This window comes from Myodes glareolus, chromosome 16 (genome assembly GCF_982192425.1).
Source record: "Myodes glareolus chromosome 16, mMyoGla1.1, whole genome shotgun sequence".
In the NCBI taxonomy this organism is placed as follows: domain Eukaryota; kingdom Metazoa; phylum Chordata; class Mammalia; order Rodentia; family Cricetidae; genus Myodes; species Myodes glareolus.
This window is the reverse complement of record NC_142041.1, coordinates 38,590,178-38,611,564: the sequence shown is the minus strand read 5'-3', so window position 1 is coordinate 38,611,564 and position 21,387 is coordinate 38,590,178. Positions and strand designations below refer to the sequence as shown.

At 45.5% G+C, this 21,387-nt stretch overlaps 1 protein-coding gene across 1 annotated transcript in view; it reads right to left on the bottom strand.

Annotated features, from left to right (window-relative positions):
* The window catches only part of Mob3b (MOB kinase activator 3B), a 197,822-nt gene that overhangs the window by 152,020 nt on the left and 24,415 nt on the right, over positions 1-21,387 (bottom strand). The window lies entirely within an intron of this gene.

The following is a 21,387-nucleotide window of genomic DNA, read 5'->3' as shown; positions in this document are numbered from 1 at the left end:
GTAACAGTGACCTTTAAACCCTAACGAACGGAATGTGGCTGTTAACCTTTAACCTTGCCAAAACAAGCCAGCCATCCGGGACAACTTGCCGTAGTTTTTTAAACAGACCACTCAGCTAAGTCCTGGTTTCTATTGCCAGACGGGCAGTTCCAGCTGGATGACTCAGGTGTTCAGTCCCACAGAGAGATAAAGTATCAGTAACAATAAGGAACAGAGCAAATCACTTGCACATCTCTTACTGCATGGTAGTAACTTACTTAGTCTTCAGAATACCTATGTGGTATTACTATTACTCCCAGGTTATAGATAAGAAAACTGAGAAAGGTTACCTAGCTTAGCCAAGGTTGCTTAAACAGAAAGGAGGAGAGATGGGATTCGAACATAGCCAGTCAGGTTCCAGGCTACAGTTCCTGCTCACCAACACCAAGGTGCACCTCTAACAAAGCCAGCGACTCTCTCCTCCCCTAATAGCAAGAGTTTCTGGTTTTGAACATCTGCCCTGGCTTACACTGCTAGATATTTACCCTCCCTGCGCCTCCCAACAGCCTGGTAGGGGAGAGATTAGGAAGCTGATCTTACAGAAGCAGGAAAGGGGCTTGCTGAGGTTGGACGGTCCCCTTGAAGATCTGAGCTCTCCCTACAGCTTTCATTACCTACTTTCTCCCCAGGCGGCAAGGCACCCTCTGTGTCACTCTCCCAGCTAAGAGCTAGATGTGTGCCCAGCACACACCCCTAAACCTCAGCATTGCCTCCAGCAATTCCATGCTCCTGGGAGGCCATGCTTCAGGGACTGAGCCTCTGGATCTGTCCAGTGTAGACTCCCTTCTCTATACCCCACAACTCCTGCCTCAGTTCAACTCTCTCCAGTGCAAACAGTAGAATTGCTGTGATACCAATTTTTTTCTCTGTGTTCTCTTTAGGTGTTTATTGAGTTGGAGGCATTGAGAATAGGAGGCATTGAGAATATATTGATTTTGTGATGGCAAAAGTATTAAGACAGTATCCAATAATATAATTACTCTATGTATAAAAATGCGGGGATGCTTGCAGAGCGTTTAAATGCGAACTCACTGAGTTCATAGATAAGGCTTTTTTACAAGAAGAGTCAAAAATGTCCACTGAATTTGTCCAGTCAATACTTGTGGCTTGTTAGATCAGGATAGGTTTGTTGAGATGAGCAAAACAGGCAGAACTCTTTTCTTAATGGAGTTTATAGTCAAGCTGGGAAAAAAGTTAAACATATACATGCTTGAACATATACGTTTGCACATGATTTACAGCTTCAAATTAGGCCATATGCTAAAAATGACAAGAGGAAGTGCTACGGCAGCAGACAAGGAGGCAGAAACTGGTTTTGATGGTGGTCTTGGAAATGTGTCTTTAAATTTTTAAAAATTAGTTTTAGTTATGTGCTTCTCTGTCTGTCTGTGAGTTTGTACATGTATGGATGGATGTCCATGGAGACCAGATGTGTCAGATCCCTGAGAACTGGAGCTCAGACAGTTGTGAGGCACCCATGGAAGAGCTGGAAACTGAACTTGAGTCCTCTGCAAGAGTAGCGCATGCTGTTGGGCCCCTAGAAAGGTGTCTTTGAGAGGAGAACTTTCCATCAGGACTAAAGGTTTCAGGAAAACACTATCACGAGTGAGGCAAAGAGTGGAAGTGCTTTCCTGTGAACCCCTGACAAGCAGAACGTCTGAGACAGGGACCCCGAACTCTCCCAAAAGCCTGCGACCTCAGCACCATTCCTCCACCACCGCTCAGGCGCCTTCAGCATCTCCTGTTCCTGTCCGACACGTGGCATCCTAAACGCATGCCCTATGCCACAGTACAGCGAAGCACCCTCTGAAAGGGCTCCTAAAATGAAGGGTCAGCCACCACGTGGTGGAATGATTTAGTGAGACAAGACTGGATTGTGAGAGTTCCGGTGGAATCATGGCTTAAACTAGAGGGAGGCGGTAGAAACTGCAGAAGATGGAGCCTTACGGGAAGAGATGGGTTCCTAGGGGTACGTCTTTGAGGAAGTACCTGTGTCTGACCTTGTCTGCTCACTTTGCTTCCAGACTGGTGTAGGGCAGGCAATCCTATCCACCCTTTCCACCACAGTTCAGAAACAAAGGAGACAGTGACCTTGAACTGAAGCCTTGAAGTCGTAAGCCAGAGAAAGCTTTCCTCCTTATAGTTGCTTCTCCCAAGTACTTTGTCAGGGAGAACTATCCAGCATGGCATACTTACTTATCCGTCAAAACACCTACTTGCCACTATTAAAGATGACTCAAGCAGTTTAAAGACATTGTGACAAATTACTATGGCCAATATTTTAATTTGGTAGTACTTTAAAAAGTGACAATCAACTTATGTTCTATCTATCTATCTATCTATCTATCTATCTATCTATCTATCTATCTATCTATCTATCTATCTATCCTCTACTTTCTTTTCAGTTCTGGGGATATATAGAACCCAGGGATTGTACATGTTTGGCAAAGACTGTATCACTGAACTATATTCTCAGAGCTACGTCCCCTAATTTCATATATATATATATATATATATATATATGTGTGTGTGTGTGTGTGTGTGTGTGTGTATACAAATTATTTATCTACATATACGTATTATATTTACATATAATACACACATTAAATATCCACGTATATATGTAGATGCATATATAATATGTATATTTATATATACTAGGTTACTTCCTGTTATGTGGCATTCATGTGAGGTAAAAATGGATGTGTTGACTGTATTTCTTTTTGCTTTTCCTAATCCAAAACTTTTACCTGTGGTTTTCTTCCCCTGTCATTTACGCTTTCTCCGCTATGCGCGGCAATCCTGCAGAAGCTCCGTGAGCACAAGTGCCAGGAGTTTCCGACTATGTTTACATTAACCGCTTTGTATAAAAAAGGGAGTCCAACGCTTTTATACACATCAGCGTTTTACTTAATTAAATGGATAAAGACTTTTCAAAAGAGATCTGGAACAAGCAAGTCTGGCGGTACTAGCAGTAGGAAATAAAATGGATGACCGCTGACTAATCCAAACCCGATGCCCACTGACAGCACATGGAGGCAGCCTACTGTTGCGCCCAACTCGCCAGCAAGGAAGACACAACACCGGACTCTTCTAACTGCAGTTTATTCAGGACCTTTGAACAATCTTCTCACCCTCTCGCACCTTCTCAACCTCTCGCCCTCTCGACCTCTCGCCCCGGGGCAAAGCCAGCCTACTGCTTAAATAACCTCTGGGTAGTCAACCCCAGCAAGCCACCTGGGAAACGCAGATAGGTTCAAAAACATGGAAGTTAGCCATATATGGAGTTGTTCACAGCTGAGAGCACTCACCATGGGAAGGTGGAAGGTGGAAACCAGCGCCACCTTTAAGGTGTGGCATCACGCAGCTCTCTACAGCCTGCACAAAGGATGCTATCAGGGGGTCCGTCTCGTTTTTAGTGAACACACGGGATGTCAGGCATCACTGAAGCTGGTCCTGAGACATCCAAACTTCGGAGTTTGATATTTGGTTAAAATTTTTACTTAACATTCAGCACTCTGAGTGCTACCTAATCTCTTGTTCCACATTAGGTCTGGTCTTACAGAAGTGGGGAGAAGAAACACACTCAGGACAGTGTGACTAATGGGTACCTTAATAGTGTAATGCAAGAAAGAGCATATGGATTTCTCATTAGTACAAAAGATTTTTTTAAAAAAAAACACAGCATGCTTGACTGCATGTAAAGTCTAAAGAAGCACAGGGCAGCTAAAGAGTTCTTTGTGCTGGGACACAATGTTCTGTGTCCCAGGGTATCTTTTACTGGATTCCAGCCCAGCAAACAGCCTGGAGAGCTAGAGGTCTCTAGCTGGTCTGAGGATCAGGGAGTGTGCAGATTTCCCAATCAGCACAGTAAAGACAGAGGTCTCATCTACCCAGGGATGTTTTTACATTCCAGGGCCATAAAGCTAATGGAAGCGAGGCTGTGTAGGAGCCCTTAGAAGACAGGGGTTTTCCTGTCTTGCGGTGGGCAGCTGTGAATCAGAGCCCTGTGTGCACAGAACTCACTCGGCCCGCATCTGCCCCATGAAGTATGTGCGGGGTGCGGGCGGTCCCATGCAAGTGTGGTGGCATGCTTTCTGCTGGACTTGAGTCACAACCTCAATACGTGTGACCTGCATTCCGGTGGCTTCCCACTGAAAGCTGCCTTGTCAGAGTTGTCCGACAGCTGACCCCCAGACATCAAAGTGTGTGCAACTTGTCTTTTGTGTCTGCCTTTGAAGGGCCCCACGCGGTGATAAACACTCTGTATACGTTCTCACCTCGAGGCTATCTTGCTTTACTCTGCCCGTGGAGTCTTCTAAATCGTCAGGGCTCCTGCCTTCCCACCTTTTGGGTTTGTCATGACTTCTCAGGTGCACCTGTTCCACGGCTGATCACTTTTATATCTAGAGTTCAAGGGAGACGGTCAGTTGTACCAACTCGTCTGAGTGGTCAGAGATTTGCAAACCAGAGCAGTCCCCATCCCTATCAACACGGAGACTGGCTCTGAGGATCATTCGCCTTCTGTCTCCACCCCATGCTTGGCCTGCTATCTTCTGCTCTATGATGCTCTGAGGTTACAAAGTCTGTAAACGGCTTTCCTGCCAGGCCGCCATACCAATGGCTTCCTATTACGTGGCATCCCTGGGAGGTAAAAGTGGGTGTGCTGACTGTCTTTCTTTTTGCTTCTCCTAGTCCATCCTCCTCTTTTTCGTGTGGTTTTCTTCCCCTGTCATTTAAGCTTTTCTCAGACACGCACAGAGATCCAGGGGAAGCCTTTTGTGTGGCACTCCCTCACTCTCGAGCAGTTCTGGAGGCAGCTGGGGCCCTGAGCAAAGACTACTGTACCATACCCAGCAGTAGCTGATCCTGGGCTCTCACTGTCAAAAGCAATACATGGGTGGGAGTTAACCTCTTCCTCTTGAACTTGCCTGGATTGTTTTGCCCCCTTCACACTATGGGAAGAGAGACTATATTACTCATATAGAAGGCAGGGCAAACTGGAGATGAGAAAGCACGGACTTCCTAATTAGGAGATAAAAGGTAAACTGTGTGTACGCGGGTGGGGTGGCCTTGGGGGTGGTTTGCAGAGCGCTGGAACTACTGGCAAGTTGAAGTTCACACCCTCGCTGGAGGTAGGACCGTGGAAAGGGAACACCACAAATGGAAAGACATTACATCCTTTTGCTCAGCAAGGCACTAAGGTTCAATATCTTTATGTGAGTAATTCCACCTATATAAGAATGTTTGGGTGAAGGCTTCACCCCAGCCCCTAGCATTCATATATCCAAAGAGTCTGGAATGTTTCAGTGGAAGTTCCACCTTAAGCCCCCTGCCCTGGGACTGCCTCAGTACAGACCCTATGCCTGAGAAAGTCCGCTGGATGACGACCCCTCCACAGAGATACTCAAGACCACTTCCACAGGGCATTAAAACTGCCCCCCCCCAGAGAACAAATATGTGGTTTTCTGGTCTTTCTTTCCCTCCCATCTTCTCTCTGGACAGCTGGAAAACCATCCAGGAGCACTTGTATCTATTAAACCTGGGCCTTTTCTAATTCAGATTGATTTGGTCTGATTTGGATTATTGTGTTGGTGGAGAGGCTTATTGGGATGCAGAAAGTTTTCAGAGAACAAACTATGTTCTCGCCACCATCAGTAGAGATGAATCTCTGAACTCAGGTAAGCTAAAGAAGAATAATTATAAAACTTGTTATCATATTCTTTATGGCTTATGGTTTCACTCAAATATTAAAAGAGTAGTAAATATATAGGAAGGGCTGGAAAGATTGCTCAGCTGTTAAAAGTACTTGTCGCTCTTCCAGAGGACCCAGGCTTGGTTCCCAGCATCCGTATGTTGGTTCACAACCATCTGTGTCTCCAGTTTCAGAGGATCTGACATCTCCTTCTCACCTCTGCTATCACCAGGCACACACGTGGCACACACACACGTTATGTTACGGCAAAACACTCATAAAAATTTTTAAAAATCTAAAAAATATATGTATATGAAAACCAAGAACAACAGCTCATACCCATAATTCCAACTATTTGAAAGGCTGAGTCAGGTTAGCCTGGGCTACTTAAATTCTATCATCTAAGTATCTATGTATGTATGTATCTATCTGCCATCTGTCTATCTGTCATTCTGTCTATCTACATCTACCATCTATCTGTCTGTCTATCATCTGTCTAACAGATCAATGCTTCCTAACTATAAGGTAGATATTAATGTTGGAGAAGGAAACAGTGGAAAAGAATGGGGTTACCTGGGAGAGAGAGAGGGAGAGAGAATCCTAAGCGTATATGGCACACTGTTTACCCCCGCCAGATCTGAGTGGTGAGCATTCCTCTTCATCCCCATACCATTTTCTAATTCTGTGTGTAGGAAACATTTCATGTTGCAAACGGTCAGGCTCTGAGACTGGGAGAGTGGATGGGATTCTCTAGTTCACACCCCTTCCTTTAAGCTCTGGCAGATGAGACTGACAGAGAACATCATTTTTATGTAATTTTTGTACATTCACTGAAATTTATCGGGGGGGCAGGGAGACAAGCACACGTCTGCTTCAAAAATTACTTGCAAATGATGCCGTCCATTTTCTACACTGAGCAGCCAGAGTGGTCTCTCTAAATCACAAACACAAGCAAAGGTTCAGCATATGCTCCACAACCCTCACCACACAGTTAAAGCACCTGGCCATAGGCTTTGGGGCCTTTCTTGATCTTGATCCATTTATTTCTCTTTGAATTCAGCTCTTCAGTCATATATACTTCCTGGGTCCCCCTAGGGCCATATTCTCTGACTCCAGGTCCTCGGGCATACTATTTCTGGCCTGTGTACTTCCTCCTCTGGTTCCTCCTGACCCTGCCTCTGGCTCTCTATTGCTCATTCTTCAGATCTGAGATTAGACAAATTCTGGGGAAAACTCTCATTGCTTCCCTGCATACAGTTGAGGCATTCTACCTCTGGACCTTCCTCTTTCATAACTTTTCTCAAGATGAAGGCCTGCTTTCTGATAGCTCTTCTCTTTCCCTAAAAGAAAGCGAGATCGATGTTAGAGAGACTTATTTTATTGTCTGCTGCTTGCCTAGGACATAGCATAAGCCTGGTACCCAGAGACCTCTGGTGAAACATCTATTCATGAGTAGGGAAAGCCTGTGAATAGATGAGTGGATCCAGACATGGAGCGAGCCAGCTTTCCTAGTCACTTCTAGGGCAGTGTCAAGAGGCCCGGTAGTCTACTATCTTCTGTTGAATACAAAAGCTCTACTGAAAGCCTTTCCACAAGTCTATGAACCCTTAACATGGTTACTTCCATTTAATTAATCAACCTCAGCCGGTCAACTTAACATAGCCACAGAGGAGGAAAGAAAATGCAGGACCAGGTGTCTTTGATAGGGTTTCTATTGCTGTGATAAAAACACTGTGATGAAAAAGCAGTGTAGGAAGGAAAGGGTTCATTTCATCTTAGAGTCTGCAGTCCATCCTCCAGGGAAGTGGAGCAAGAACTCAAGGCCGGAACCTGGAGGCAGGAGCTGCGTGAAGCACAGCCTGTGGAAGAATGCCGCTGGCTGGCTTGCTCCCCAGGGCATTAGCCTACTTTCTCATCCATCCCAGGACCTAGAGGACAAGGGATTGGGAGGTGGCACCACCCACAATGGACATCACCCACATCGATGTGTCCTGCAGACTCCCTTACAGGCCGGTCCGTTGGGGGCTGTTTTCTAAACCGAGGTTCTCTTGACTCTAGCCCGTGTCAAGCTGACATCACAACCAGCCAGCGCACTAGGCGAAAGAGCAATCTAACATTTTGTAAACACATTAGAACACACTAGCATGCTGCTTCCGCCTGCCAGGGTAAAATGGCACGGCGCACAAGCTTCTGATTTCACTACACACTTTCCCTCCGTGCGTCCCAGACAAACGTGGCACACCACATCCTCAAGTCCTCTTCTGCAAGGTCTCAGTGCAAAGAGAGTTTCACACAGTGTTTTTAACAACATCTGGCTCAATCCCTTTGTTGTTCATTAATCAGATTACCACCTGTGAGAGAACTGACTGAGGTCAGCTCCTTTAGTGAGCAAACACCGAACGTTTACAATGTACTGGGGCTATGGAAAAACAAAGAAGAGCGAGGTACTGATATGTGTGACACGGACACAGGGGACCATGTTTATGGGGCCCCACCCTCCCGGGCCCCACCCTCCCCTCACAAACTCACAAGGTAATACTGAAAGCGTCATTCCTGCTTGCAGAGTTACGAGACCGCTCAAAGAGGAGGTAACGAATAACAGGTTGGAAGAGGGGGACTTCACCTTTCAATGGGAGATGAGATTTGGAACTGGTCATTAGAGGTAGGCGGGATTTTGGCAGGGACAAGGGAGAACTGAGAGTCAGAAGAACCAGCGCCTGCAGAGGCTGCAGTGTGTCAGGAGCCGGGAGGAAGAAGAGGTAGAGGAGGTTTAGGCAGTTCCACGGTCGCCCTAGGATTCTACAGATAACATCTCCAAGCAGGTTTCTTCCAGGCCGGGATGGATTCTCGTGCCTTTATCACCTGTAGCATGAAGACATGTGAAATACGAATCATTTCTAATAAATGCCATCAAATGTTGTGGGGGCAGTGAATGAAAGGTCAAAGGGAGGCCAGAAGTGTGCCCCCAAATGCAAACTAGAAGGAAGGGTTCAGGGCTAAAGAGATGACTTGGTGGTAAGAACACTGGCCGCTTCTGCAGAGGACCTAGGTTTGGTTCCCAGCACCCACGCAGTGGCTCACAACCAACTGTTACTTCAGTTCCAGGGAATTTGACACCCTCCTCCAGTCTCCTTGGGCACTGTATACTCTGTGTGTGTGCGCGTGCGCACAAATTTGTGTGTGTGTGTGTGTGTGTGTGTGTGCAGACAAACCACTCACACTATAAAATAAAAATACATAAATCTTTCTAAAGGAAGATTTAAAATAGACAACCAGAACAAAAATTTGTTATCAAAGTCCCAAACAGCACGCATATGATCATTTTCTTAAATTTGGAAGCTGACACATGCCCGGGAAAGGAAGATGATAACAGAAATAATAATAATAATTCTGCATATGCCTCCAGTACAGGACTCACTTTTCAGATCCTTGTTTATAAAATACAGTATTTCTTCATGAGAATAAGATAATTCTACAGTGCAGATAAACTTAATATGCAATCTATAACTACAGCGAACAAGATATACCATAACTTCATTTGAGACTATCACAGTTGTCAAAATACAAATTAAACACCTTCATGATGCGGGGATGGCACCAGCTCCAGAGATTAGAGAACCTGAGATTTAGGTAAACTGTGCTGCTTATTAAAGGGAAAAAATGTCCTCCCCAGAAATCATAGGAAACTTTGAAAATGTGCAAGCACAGCTCAGGAGTGTGTAGGACTTGAGCTAACAATCACTGTGCCTGAATAAATGGTATTCTCTCTCCAGTTGCTCAAACTGTTTCATTGTGGAGAGTGAGAGAAAGGACATATACCTGCACCCATTATTCTTTTTTCCACATTCTAGATTAGAAAGATAACTCCTCAAAACTCAACATGGACTCTCCTTCCTTCCTTCCTTCCTTATTTCTTTTTCTTTTCTTTTCTTTTCTTTTCTTTTCTTTTTTTTTTGAGACAGGATTTCTCTGTGTAACAGTTCTTGCTGTCCTGCTTTGTAGACCAGGCTGGCCTCGAACTCACAGAGATCCACCTGCCTCTGCCTCTAGAGTGCTGGAATTAAAGACGTGCACCCCCACTGCCAGGTGACATGGACATTTTCTATGTCAGGAGTGCCTTTTATATGATACCTGTAGTGTGCATCTTAAATTCCAATCTGAGACACTTAAACTGTCCTATTGGACAAGCAGGACACAAAAGTGACTGCCAAACACTGTCAAGACAAGGAGGGACAGCCCTTCAGAATATCCTGCTTCACAGAAAAGTTCCTGGATATGCTAGGCCTGCAGGCTGAAGATTGATGCCCCAACATTGCATAGGAACTATGGGTCACTGTCCAGGCAGCCAGTTGTTTCTGTCATTTCTCATATTTTTTTGAAAGTCGCTTATTCATACTTTCTACTTACTCAGTTAATATTATTTCCTTCTTGGGTCTCTGAGGGAGTTGAAGATTAGATAGCTATAGTTTACCAGATGCAGAAAGCAAGTTATGATGAAATGTAAATTAGGTATAAGACTTTGGACTCACCAAGATGTACTTATTGCCTGTATATATTGTATATAGTTGTTATACTTCTTGTATATAGTTTTTCTTATATTAGTTATAGCTTTCCTTCTTTTATATTAGACAAAGAGGGGAAGTGTAGTGATATTTCATTTGTATTTTAATAAATAAAGCTTGCCTGAAGTTCAGAGAGTAAAACAGCCGCATGATCAGTCTTACAGACCAGGCAGTGGTGAAACACATCTTTAAACCCAGCACTAGAGAGGAATATAAAATGGGGAAGACATCTTTCAGACTCAGTCTCATTCTGAGATTCCTGGAGGCAGGATCACCATTTCAGATTAAGGCAGAGGTAAGAGCCAGTGGCTGGCTGTTTTGCTTCTTTGACCTTAGGGTTGAACCCCAATTTCTGTTTCTGGTTTTTATTAATAGTACTACAGTTGGGAGACCCTTCTTACCTCCCCCAAGGGGCTGCTACCCTGAGGTCAGATATTTCATTTAGGCTACAAGTCAAGAAATGAATGAAGGAAAGTGTCCACGGATGTGAGGCATGAAGTCCCAGAAAACAGCTATTGGCTTTTGCATAAAAATATGAGTTCCAACTTCATATTTTTCAATTACCGAACTAGCTCTGTGCACTACTGTGGCAGATGGGCAGGTTAATTGCCTTCTCACATGAACCAATCTGTTTCGACTCACTCCCTAAATAATAAACCCATAAAATCAGCCCCACCTGAAATGAAACAGGGGAAACCTCAGTCGGAATTATACGACCTCCTAGTCAGTAATCTTCCTGAAGATTTATAGGCACCAGGAATGCCTGCTGACCTGTGGACAACACTGAAAGCACCTCCAGCAAACTGACGACCGCCAGAGTCAATGAGCAAGGGCCAGGCATGGTGGTACTTAACTATGACCCCACACTCAGGAGGTAGGGCCAAGTGGGTTTCCATGAATTCAAGGCCAGCCTGATCTGCATAGTGAGCTCCACTCCATCTCAACAACCCCCAGACCCCACCCCAAAATCTTAGAAGCATCATCCATGAAACATCCAAGTTTTATTAGACGAACACTAGAAAACCCTTATCGTATGGTGACGTCTGATGACGAGAGCTTTAAGGCTTAACTCCTGGCCAAGTCCAGAGTCTCTCCTCCCATGGCTCCGCTCTTGCAGACTGGGACATCCGGAGAGTATGGTACTGATCTCTCAGCCTCTCCAGATAGACTCAAAAGCTTAGATTTACAAGATAAACGCCGAAAATGAACTGACTCATCTCTCAACAGACTATGACGACTTCAGTAAACATGACACATCCATCTCATCTGCAGCAGGAGACCAGGAACTGTGAGTGTTTTTAAAACTTCAGTTCTGTTTGAAACAAGCCACACCACACAGGCAGACATTAGTCGTTATGAGTAAAGGAATTTATTTACTCTGAACGCTCCCTAAAGCTCCTGAAGGACTTTAAAATCGTCCATTAATGAAGGCTTTCAGCACCCCGGTGGCCTCATTAAGCTGTTGTTATGAAGTCCTTATTTTCTTGATCCCAAGGGTTCTCGTAGCAAATAGATGTTCCCCAGCAGTTATTTCTGTTTATCCATACATGACAGAAAACAAATGCTCATTCAAGCGATGGTTGGGATGGCCCCCACTGTTTCCAACCTTGCAAACATTGCCATAGCTGGCCATACTCTATTTTCTTTTCCCTGTTGTCCAAGAAGCTCTAGCAAGTGGTTGGTTTTCTTGTTGTAGTGAAAATAGCGGGCTCAGGAAAGGCTATCCAAGCTCCCTGTGTGTGACCTCACACAGTGTCATAGGAGGCTCAGTCCCTAACAGCCTCTGTGCAGGACACTTTGAAGTTCAAATACCCCCTTGAGCCACAAATTATTCTAAGAATCTTTTCTAAGGAAAAGCCACGGATTTCCACAAAACTTTCGGCAGAACTTTATGCACAAATTTGTTGGACAAATTTGGAAAACACAAGTTTTCCAAAAATCATGGACTACCCAAATAATAATAAATTTCTATATAGACATATAAAAACTTCAATGAAATGTCTTGATAGGAAAGTATTTATGATTTAGTATCACACACAAACAAGCACACGGTGATGCAAAGCAGGCTCTTCCCTACTCTGAGTTACTCTGTTTCAGTCTGACATTGAACAAAACCACAAGCGTGTTTGCCATCGCATGCTTGTGTTTCTGGCAGAGCACGGTCAGGAAAGCATGCCTAAAAATTTCCTGGCTCCCTAAAAAATAGACTTAGACATTTCCCTGGGAACTCAGTAGCAATTACTACTTACTGCTAATGAGGGTGGTTTTTAAATTTCTTCTTTGTACGTTATTCAAATGTAGTAGTTTTACATTTTCTGCACTAAATATGTACAGCTTCCTAATTAGAATATAAATATTTCCCTGGGGAAGGAGTTCTCTCATCAGCAGGAAAGAGTTTCCATACAGGTAAAACAAATTAATCACTAATTAGTAGGAAATGAATGGAATTAAAGAACAGTGGTAAATATGAAGTTAACTTACAGATTTGGCTTTAACTTCTTGCATTTAAATAAATTCTTCCCAATAGAGTGTCTCCTAACTAGCTCCAATTTTTACCAGCTTGTTCTTTTCTGAATTGATCCAATAAATCCCTGTAAGTCAACGAAATGGCAAGAGGGACCAGGAATGAAAGACGCAAAGGGAGCTGGCCTTGATGCTCTGCAACACGGAGGCCAGGAATACGAATGGAGGGAGCCTTAGGCAGAAGGATGGTGGAAGGAAGAAATGCTATTCAGAGGACAGCTGCCGGCTGGCTCTCCCCGCACCGCACCGCCCCCTCCGCGGTGCCTTGATTCCCAGCCCGGAGTAAGGACGCAGTGCAAGCGGCTTTCACGGCGTTCTCACACTCCAAAAGCACAGAGGATAAAAGGCTGCTGTGTTGAAAGCCTGTGCTCCACGGAGTAACAACCGGGCTAAATGTGCTTAAAAATACGTTGCTACTTTTCATATCAATCACAGCAAATGCCAAGCGCTCCCCGATCTACTGGGAGGTACAAGGGTGAGCATTGTTTAATTGGCTCTGGGAATCTGGTGAGCCTGCTAGACCTTTAATTAGAGGAGTCGCTGGATTGCAGGATGCTTGTGTTAGGGAGGGGCAGACCGGTTCTGCCCTGATACTAGTTGTTTGCGATTCACCTTTGAACAAACTTAAAAGGATTGATTCACTGTACTAAATGAAAAATTCAAGGTAACAGTACCGCAGGCATTTGCTCACAATCCTCGTCTCTTTGCATATGAATTAGATTTGATAGCAGTTCATTTCCAATTCAGAATTCCTTATCTAAACCAAGAGGAGAAACTCTGAGCTAAGGAGGAAAATCAAGCATTTAGCTGTCAGGTGGGTAAAGAGGCATTTGGTGTGGGCACTGCTAAAATGGGGTCTGTGTGGGGAGAGAGTTCCAAAGTGGCTGGATCTCCTAGCTTTTCAAGAGCAACTCCATATTTTGGTGTGACTTACAGAATGACAAAGAGAGGCGGTTAAGAGCTCTTCCAGAGGACCAGGGTTCAATTCCCAGCACCCACATGGCAGCTCACAACTGTCTGAAAATCCAGTTCCAGGGGATCTGACACCTTCACACCAATGCACATAAAATAAAGATAAATAAATCATAAGAAAACAGAAATCTCATAGGGTCAGACTGGCCCTATGGATACAAGGTTGACAAGCTTTCATTCAAAAGGAGCCAGGCCTTAACACAGGACTTACTTTGTGCATGACTGTGCACATATGTATGTGTGACTGTGCGCATATGCATGTGAGCACATGTGCAGAGGCCCCAGGAGATGTCAGCTGGCCTACTCTATCCAGGGTCTCTTTTGATATCTGAAGCTAGCTGGGTTCCTGGCCAGGAAGTCCAAGTGATCTTCCTGTTTCTGTCCCCAACATACATGGGAGCAGGGTCCTAGTGGCTACCCACGGCTGGCTTCTGTGGGGGCTGCGGATTTGAGTGCAAGTTCCAAAGTGTAAGAGGCAAGCACTTGCCAGGCAGTGGTGGCTCACACCTTAAATCCCAGCACTCGGGAAACAGATCTCTGTGAGTTCAAGGCCAGCCTGTTCTACAAGAGCTAGTTCCAGGACAGGCTCCAAAGCAACACAGAGAAACCCTGTCTCGAAAAACAAAAAAATACACACACACACACACACACACACACACACACACACACAAAAAAAATACACACAAAAAAAGGCAAGCACTCTTACTCACTCTAGCCCCTTAAAACGGTTTTTTTTCTTTATTTTTTTAAAAAGCACTAATTACCACCATTCAGTATGTAGACTGGAAACTAGAAATGGTTAGTGAATTTGACTTCAAAACTGCTTGATCAATTTACCTTAATCAACTCCCTAAATTTGTTTTAGATGTTTTCCTCATTTTACTGAAATAGCAATAATAATGCATGAGGGTTTACATTTTAAATATTTTATCCAAGGACTTAAAAGGCAAAGGCATTTACTTCCACGCCTCAGCTGTGACAGCCTTACCTTTCATGTGTGAAGAGACTGAGAAACTAGGAGACACCACGATTAAACCAGAGGAAGAGGTTAGAGCTCCAAGTCCAGCCTCCTTGTGATTCAACTAGAAAGCAAGCCTAGTAAAAGCCCGCAGGCCCATGAAGCAGCATTGCGGAGCCGTTGCTTTCATAGTAGCGCCAGTCAGCTGGACTTTGATGTTGCATCAATGCGACCAGATCAGTGAGACCGGGAGAATATGGCCTTTCGTTACCTATGGCAACCTCTGTAGCCGCAGGTTCAGTCCCCCGTGACCTAGGATGATCTTACTGAAGCCACAGATCTGTCAAAGCAAACACTGTCAAAACCCGGCCACCGGTGACTCTCGGTCGTCTCTTTCCTATTCAAATACTTATTTTCAGATTTAATTCATTCCCCATCTCTCTCCAGGAATTAGACAACAAACTCACCCTCCAGGAAGCATTTTACCCCTGAATAATTAAAAAATTAAAGCATTTCCCACACTGGATTAAAAGTACACATTTGGGTGTAGTTTTAAAAAAAAAAATAAAGGACTCTTCAGTCAATTGTGGATCATTGTGTAGATTCTAGTCCAGTGCCAGGAACATGGTAAATCGGATCAGGTGACCCATTCCTCCCCAGATATACACCCAGGGCAGTCTCCCAACTCCCAGTCTGACAGTAGCATTTTGGGCTTCAGAATCCTTCTTAATACACCCTCTCCCGGCAGCCATTACTGATGGGTCAGACATAGCTTGTCACAAGACCTCCAAACTCTCCAACTCCCAGTATGCTCAAACTAAATAAAAGCACAGCCAGGAGCATCTACAGTCCTGTAAAAACAGCATCACAAGAACCTCCGTCGGCACATCTCTTTTTCTCTGCTGTTTAGACAAAGTGTTAAGATGGGCGACTCAGAACAATCTGGCAGAAGTCTGTGACCAATTCTTCTATCATCACCGCTGTCTCCCTGCCGCACCTTCAGTCACTGCCACCCTCAGAGACGCCTTGACGCTCTGTGAATGGGAGCATGCCGTAAAGCCCTGCATGGGACTTGATCAGTCCCACCAGAGACCAGAAGGGCTGACCCCCCAGGGCAGCGAAGCAGCAGCCAGGCACAGACCATGAATAAAGAGCTGAGAGAACAAGATGTACGGAACGAGATGTATATAGGGATCTAAGAACCAAAAGCGGAAAGGAGGGCAGGGGAGGGATAGAGAGAAGAAAAAAAAAATCTCATCACCTTAAAAGACAGGAGGGAGGCCATAAACGCCCCAGCTGGCAGCAGCCTTTACTTCAGGTTCTTGTCATCTCCTCTACTCTAACCTGGAGCCTAAGTGGCCAAGTCGGGTAACATGTATGACCTCCAGTTTCTCCTGAACTGTGGCTTGGATGCAATTGTCTCCCACAGGCTCAGACATTTGAACGCTCGGTTCCCACTGGTGACCCTGTCTGGAGAGCTGGAGGAGGTTTGGCCTCACTGAAGGAAGTATGTCACTGGAGGTGGGAGACATGGGCTCTCTGCTTTAGGGTTTTGTCCTTGCTGCCGTGCCTCCCTGCTGCGGTAGATCCCTTTGGAGCTGTGAGGGCAAACAACCGTGTCCTTCCTGAAGTTGCCTTGCTTGTGGTGCAGCTGGGAAGTAGCTAATGTAACAAATTACGATGAACGGAAATCAAGGGGAGGCTGATCCAGTCCCACAGGCAGCGGCTGTTCTTGGGTCTGAGGGGTGGCTGTCACTTGGCTTTCCCTGCCTTCTCTCTTCCGAACCTTGGCTCTGTGGCCTAGCAGCTCCCCACCCCCATTTGATTTGTTTATTTAAATGTGCGTGTGCTCCTGAGTATATGTATATGGACCATGTGCATGCAGCACATGAGCAACTGGATATGGGAGCTGGGAACTGAACCCGGGTCCTCTGCAAGAACAGCATGTGCTCTTGTCTGCTAAGCAACCTCCCCGGCTCCTGTTCCTGCCTGTCTCTTACTTCTGCTTATTCCAGATCTCGCCTTGAGACTTGTGAGAAACACTGACTAGTTCTCTGTAAAGCCATGGCACCAGTCAGGACCTTTCAGAGAAGAGGACCCCATAACCTGCCACCCCTTAGGGACTAGTGACTTTACTCTCAGAAGAGCTGGAAGTTGAAAGCTCTCAGCTGGGAATCACAATCGGTTAAAGAGAGCTGGCGGGTCCATGGGAGAGATGGGTAACCTCCACACAGGGACTAGCTGACAGAGGGACATAAAGACTAAGCCCTCTTGCCTTAATATGGGACAACTTTTCTAGGCTGTGTGAGCTTCAGAGCGTCCTGTGCTTCATTCAGTTTCTCCCTTGCCTAACTCTGCTGCTCTCATTTACCTGCTGGGGGTTGCTGCTGCGTGCTGTCCCTCCCTAGTAAACCGACACACAAATCTCAGGGTCTCGGGGTTCTTGGAGAACTGAAGTGTGACCATCAGAAACGAGGTACAACTAGGTACAACCGTGCGTCGTTTACTGAGACCTCCATCACTTGAATCTTCCATCCTCGGGCATTCAGGCGATACGTGACCGCACTGGCAGGTTGTGTCTCAGCCCCATTGTACCAGAGGTTCTGCTGGGTCTTTGTCTCTGCTGTTCTCGTTGTCCCTGGTTCTGAGGTGCATGTGCACAGTGACCACAGGGTATTTATTATGCTAGGAACTGAATGAAGTACAAACTCAGCAGCTAACTCCCCAGTCTACAAATCACTCACTGATACGAACAACAGATGACACCATGGCCAGAGATCAATCTTGTCACTGCTTTCAGAGCATGCTAGTTATGGGACTGGCATTAGTTCTGACCTGTCTGGGGAGTTAGAGAAAGGAAAAGATTCCTCCATTAGTGTTCCCATAGGCCTTCATGAGTGTTAGGAGCCTGAACAGGAGAAGGGTCTGAGAACGGTCAAGTGAGTTCTTTCATCCGCCAAAGGAATAACAGGACCTAAGGATGCTTGTTTTTTATTGATTCTGTAACAAACTTCCATAAACATAGGCAATATGTTTTTTAAGCTTTATACATCAGAGTTCAGAACCTTAAAGTAGGGCTGTACTCCTCTTAGGGTCTGAGAAGAGGATCCATTTGCTCTCCTTTTCTTGCTGCCGAAGGTTATGGGCTTTCTTGACTTGTGGCCTAGCATCACATTAACCTCTGATTCTGTCACTATTCTGACTCTGATGACCTCCTATTTATAAAAACCCAGTAATTACAGCGGGCCCACCTTAATAACCCCAGACAACCATCTACATTGGTATCTTTACATGATCACATATGCAAAATCCTTCTGGCCATGCACGGGGCATACACTCAGGCTTGATGGATGAGAGTGGACAGCTTTGGTGGAACACCGCTCTGCCTTCAACACCCTATCAGTTTTTCCCAAATGGCTGATGCCCTTTGGACAATGTTCTGGATTTAACTGCAGGAAAGACAGACTGCTTGCCAGTACCTGTCTGCCTCTGAACCCTCTGGAAACGGATGGGAGCAAAAGAATGACTTAGCGGTCAGCTTTTCCAGGGAGGGCATCTCAACACACTCAACCCTGGTTTCACTCTGCACTGGAAAATGCCCCGGTGCCGGAGTACCGGGGATACTGAACCCATTGTCTTTCTCTTGGATACTCACAGTTCCTATGAACATACCAAGGATTGGCGATGCTGTGCTATAAAGGAACCCTTTCTGGTTTGCCGAACCCCGAGTTCTCCAAATGTGCTTTCTTAAATTCCTGGATGCTATGGAAATGCTGCACTAGGTTACACTCCAGCGCCGGACAGTGTCATGAAAACAGCTCTGTGAGACACCTGCAGGCCTCTCAGTCCCCTGAAAAGTCAGTTTCCTGCCAGTCCATACCGCCCTGTGAGACCGGTTTCTTCTCTCACCAGCCCTCAGCTGCTGCATGGTGACTCACCTGAGCCAAGTGTGTGAAGTCACACTCTTCAGGTACCTCCGCACTGCCTAGAGATTCATTTCTGGGAAAAAACTGTGCCTCCTACCCCCACTCAGCCGCCTTCTCCTTGAAGTTTCTCTCAAAGCTAATTTAAAATGTCAGACAGGAAATGATGCGTCCTCAGAAAGACCCAGAAGCTTTCACCACCACTTCCCCATCAAACCAAATACTTGGGCAGATTGCCAAGTGAAACTGAGTCCCCCACCCCCCAAAAAATATTTCTTCTTTCAGAAAATGGATTGCTATTGTCAAGATAGATAAAAAGGCATTGCCTTGTGTTGGTGCAACCCAGACTGCAGCTGGGGCTTTTACTGCTGTGGGATGCCGGGTTCATCTGGTCTTTCTTAGGCACCATTAGAAGCATTGGAATAGCAGAACCTGAGTCAAAAAGAAACCCAGAAATCATTCGCTTAATTTTCTTTTATAAGCCTGGAGTCTTCATTCACTACACCTAATTTAAGTGCTCTTAATTCAGGTTTTGCATATTTTATAATCATCATCTGTCTGTCCTTAAGTATCAGGTGACTCGCAGGCCTCATGCAGATGGTGTGCCTCGACCCTGTGTCTGATTCCCTTCTCTCCTCCATCCAGATGTTTCATCACAGTAATAGTCCACACTTATTGCCTGCATTGATATTCCCCGTGGCAAGCACTATGCCGAACCCCGTAATTATGTCACCTTATTTGTGTTTGCCTACGGTCCTGCAATATTGCTACTTTATAGGCACACTGCCATTTCCTCAATTTTACTGTATTTACTGGCACTGAGCATGTGCCACCCATTGACAATGTACTCCGAGTCTTCCACTTTTACCCTCACACCTCCAACTAAATGCTGTTACCCCTCTTTGTTACCATGTAGTAAGACATTGCCATGGTCGTAGCTAGTAGGTGACAGGGCTGGACCCCAAAGACTGAGGAATCTTCTGCTCATCTGAACATCTTCTTCTTTGCTTTCTTTCCAGCCAGTGACTCCCACTGCCTCTCAGTGGCTCTGGGCATCTCTGAATTCACACAGCATTTGTGACATTCTAAATAAAAGCTACCTTCTCTTCGCTGTCTCTTGTACTATGCATCCCTTAAGGATGTTACCTGCAGCATTTGCTCTGTAAATGCAAATACATCTAAAACAAATCTTCTTTTGACTGGAACTTGAATGAGAATCTACATTGTTTTGAGGCAGGGTCTCTCTGTGTAGCCATGGCATGCCAGAACTCCCTATGAAGATCAGACAGGCCTCAAACTCAGTGAGACCCGTCTGCTTCTGTCTCTCCAACACTGGGATTAAACATGTGTGCTACCCAGCTCAGCTTAAAAAAATTGTTTTTGATAAAGGTTCTCAAGTCTTGGTGGTTTATTTCTAGAAGCAATTATTCAGTGCTTTTCAATACAAGGTGTCAAACTGATAGTTTGTTTCTCAAACCTTTGCCTACCAGCTACCATACGAGACAGCCACTGTCACACAGTCCTCTCAGATCCAGGTTGAGGCCAAGGCTGAAAGAACATCTGTCAGTCAGTTATAGTTCCAGAAACTGGCAAAGTTTCCGGAACACAGCAGATGCTAAAAAATTATCTTTTGAATGATGATTAAAAATTCAGGCCCATTCTGAGTTAAGGAGCTAGTGACAATTATGGCTGCAGGGGAGGGAGAGTGGAGAGTCAGTTTTCTGAAGGGACTGTGGCGGTTTGAATGAAAAAGGTCCTCCAGGCTCATACACTTGAATAGTTGGTCTCCAGTTGGTAGAAGTGGTTGGAGATCACTAGGTGGTGTGGCCTTGTGGGAGGAGGTGTGTCACTAGCAGCCGGCCAGGTCTGAGGTTTTAAAGGACCTTACCATTCCCAGCACCGCTCATTCTCTCTGCCTCCTGCTTGACAATCAAGATGTGAGCTCTCAGCTTCAGTTCCGGCTCCGTGCCTACCTTTCCTGATGCTGCGTTCCCCGCCATGACGGCCATGGACTCTAACCCTTCTGAACTGTGAGCCCCAAATGAAAAGTTTGCTTTTATAAGTTACCCTAGCCATAGCGTTTTATCACAGCAATAGAAAAGTAACACAGGGGTCCGGCCTCTGAGAAGTTGCCCATGCTTCAGTGGATAGTCCCACTCCAGCGTACACGCAGGTGGCAATAAGTGGACTCAGTGGGGGAAAAGAAGCACATGGATAGCCAGAGCTACATAATGGGACCCTGTCTACACACACACACACACACACACACACACACACACACACACACACACACATGCACACACACACAGAATTTCCTAGGATGGAAACCCAGTGGGACAAACTCCCAATTCTGTAGCTCCGTGTTTGATGTTAGAGGGCTTAGATGGCTCTGCCTTACAGCTTTGCTTCTGAAACACACTTGTTTCTCTTAGGGGGGGTTCTAGGCCCCAAATGCAGCTCTCCTCGGCAGATATCTCATGACTCTGGCACCTGTAACATCTTGGGGTCTCTAATGTATTCCTGGCTTCATTTTCATATCTTCATGCAATGACCTCCCTGGGACTCCACGCAGGGACCCCCAGCCATTAGCCAGACCCTGACAGCGCTCCTTAATCCTTGGAGGAAGAAGATTCTACCAATCCTTTTCCCTTGCATGCTTTGGGGGAGCAGAAAATACCTCAGGCCTTTCATTTTTACCAGTTGGAAGTGTAGCTG